The sequence below is a fragment of the Micromys minutus genome, assembly GCF_963924665.1.
Source record: "Micromys minutus genome assembly, chromosome: 8".
Lineage (NCBI taxonomy): Eukaryota > Metazoa > Chordata > Mammalia > Rodentia > Muridae > Micromys > Micromys minutus.
This window is the reverse complement of record NC_137977.1, coordinates 30,803,363-30,806,605: the sequence shown is the minus strand read 5'-3', so window position 1 is coordinate 30,806,605 and position 3,243 is coordinate 30,803,363.

Below are 3,243 nucleotides of genomic sequence, written 5' to 3'. Positions count from 1 at the left end.
GAAGCTGGAAACAACTCAGATGTCCTACAACAGAAGAATGGAAACAGGGAATGTGTATCATTTCCACAACAGAACATTACTTAGCTATAAGAAAGAGGACATCATGAGTTTTGTAGGCAAATGGATGGAACTAGAAAATATATCCTGAGTGAGGTAACTGAGACCCAAAAGGACATGCATGGTATGTATTTACTAATAAGTGGATATTAGCCAAAAAACAGTACAGATTACCCAGGATACAGTCCACCACAACTCAAGAAGGTTAACAAACTGATAAGCCCAAGTGAGGATACCTCAACCCCACTTGGGAGGAAGAAGAAAGCAAACACAATGGTATGGGGGATAAGGGAGGGACCTGGGTGGGAAAAAGGACAGAGAGGAGAAGAAGGGAACACGATCAGGTATTGGGGGGGGGAGCAGAATTGAAGCCCTGAGGGCCAGCAGAAAGATAGAAATGAGCAACTTTAGGAGGTGGGAGGTAGGGGAACCCTCTAGAATGTACCAGGGACCTGTGAGGTGAGAGACTCTCAGGACTTAAAGGAATGGACCTTAGATAAAATGTCCTGGTGTGGGGAAAGGGAACTGGTAGAGTCCACCTCCAGTAGAAAGGCAGGGCATCAAGTGGAGGGATGGGGTTCCCATCCCACAGTCAAAAACTCTGACCCAAAATTGTTCCTGTGTGAAAGAACTGCAGGGATGGAAATGGAGAAGAGCCTGAGGGAAAGGCATTCCACTGGCTGGCCCAATTGGGATCCATCTCAAGGGGAGACTCCAAGGCCTGACACTATTAATGATGCTATGGTGTGCTTACAGAGAGGAGCCTAGCACGGCTGCTCTCCGAGAGGCCCAACAAGCAGCTGAAAGCAGATACACGCAACCAGTGGACAGGACAGAAGCTGGTGGGCCCTTTGGATCTTTTTAGATATAATAAGGACAAAGGGTAACCCAGACAAACCATTCTGGGGTTCCCAATGGCCAGTTTTGCAGATAAAATAGATTATTGTTTTTTAATGGAACTGTTCAGGTCCTAACAATAAAATGAATAGCATCCATCCATGGATGCCGTTCTAGGGATTTCAGACTATTTTCCTAGACCTGCATGATTTAGCCTTAGCATTTATAAAATGTGCTTCCCATTTGAAAAGAAGACTTTGATGAACTTTCTAAAATTTTAGTAGCCCCTTTCTCTATTTCCTGGTCAAGTATTCTATGTCCTATTGCATGTAATTCTCAAGTGTTTTAAAAATATTTTTACCATATATTTTTATCATAGTTTATAGCTTGTCAGGATTATATATAAAACTCATTTATGGACCTGTGTGTGTGTGTGTGTGTGTGTGTGTGTGTGTGTGTGTGTCTGGTGTATTTGTGTGTGTTCACATGGTGGATGTATAGGAGTGTGCAAAGTACAAATTCACATATGTGTGCTTGGAGGCCAGAGGTTAATGTCAGGTGTCTTTCTTGATCACTCTCCATCTTAACTATTGAGGCAGGGTCTGGTCTCAATATGCTACTCTGGTTAACCACCTTGCTCCAGGTATCTTCTGTTTCCAACTCCCAAGTGCTACAAGGATAGGTGGCCATCCATGCTGTTCCACGGCTTGTTCCTCAGAAATGCAACACTTTCCCCACATTGAAAAATTGTCTTCAAGTGGAAAGGAGAGGTTGCAAAAGCTCACATGTGCAGGGAAGAAAAACTTAGAAGAGTGCTCATTTCTGCTGCACCTACACTAAATCTGGTCTGACACAGAGAGGTGGAGCATGGCCCCTGAGCAAGGATGATGCACAAACTCATTAAGCACTCCATATTTAAAAGAAAAAAAAAAAACGCAGAAGATTCTTGAAGACTCCTTCCCCTTATGCATAAGCAGTTGCCATGGTGGAGACTGACTACATCTCTGACCACATCTCTGAGTCAGAGATGTTTTAACTGAAGAGCTCCCTGAAAGATGTGCAGAGAGTTTCGATTTTAAATTCATGTTTGGATCCCAAAGATGGAGTTGAGAGATTCACTGGATTTCTTAACACTTCTGCATTGGGGCAAAATTTCTAGTCATAAACTGGACGTATATACAAACTGCAGCAGTCAGTAATAAACAGTATAAAGAGATATAAAGCATAGTTTACCTTTAAGTAGGGAACAGCATTTTGCTCCAAAAGGAAAATATATGGAAAGTGTAGTTCCTGGAGCTGGAATGGTGGCTCAGAGGTTAAGAGCACTGTTGCACTTCCAAAGGACCCAGGTTCAATTCCCAGCATCCATAATAGCAGCACACAACTGTCTGTAACTCCAGGTCCTAGGGACCCAACACTCTCACACAGACATGCATACAGGCAAAACACCAATCCACATCAAATAAAAATAAATAATTTTCACAAAAAAAGAAAATGTAATTATTTCCTCTTCAAGCATTTCATCAAGTCTGGGGACAGAGCACTACTTAGTCATTCTAGCTCTAAGGTCTTTTCAGGGTCTGTTCCCTCTGTATGTACAGATGCCCCCAGCTAAGGTCCCGCTTTACCTGTGCATTTCAGACTCTGCTGAGAGCAAATCTTATGAAGCAAGTAAGGGTGAGACCAGAAGTGTTCTTGTCCCCAGGGAAAGGAAGGGCCTGTAGGAACTTGGTAATGCCAAGTAAACTCTCCCATTCTGTTAGGAAATGCATGATAGTCAATTTCTTTTCTTGGCAGCCTTGCAGCCTAATAAAACAAATGCTGAAGAATGTAGGTCTCATACAAAGGGGACAGTGGCCATCTGCCTCTTTTCACCTGGATTTCAGCTTCTGACTTTGTGCTTGAAAAGTTATAATAATTAATTATAATGGGCTTCTTTTTTTCTTGAAAATTATTAGCATTTATTGTATGTTTAGTTTCATTTTCAGTTCGAGCTTGAGGAAAGCAAAGTGCTAAAAGATTAAGTAGTTTTCCCAAAGTTGCAGTGAAGTCCATGGATGTTGTCTTAGGGTTTTACTGCTGTGAACAGACACCATGACCAAGGCAACTCTTATAAGGACAACATTTAATTGACGCTGGCTTACAGGTTCAGAGGTTCAGTCCATTATCATCAAGGCAGGAACATGGCAGCATCCATGCAGGCATAGTGCAAGAGGAGCTGAGAGTTTTACATGTTCATTTGAAGGTTCTAGCAGAATACTGACTTTCAGGAAGAGGCTCTTAAAACCCACACCCACAGTGACACACCCACTCCACCAAGGCCACACCTACTTCCTCAGGGTCACACAT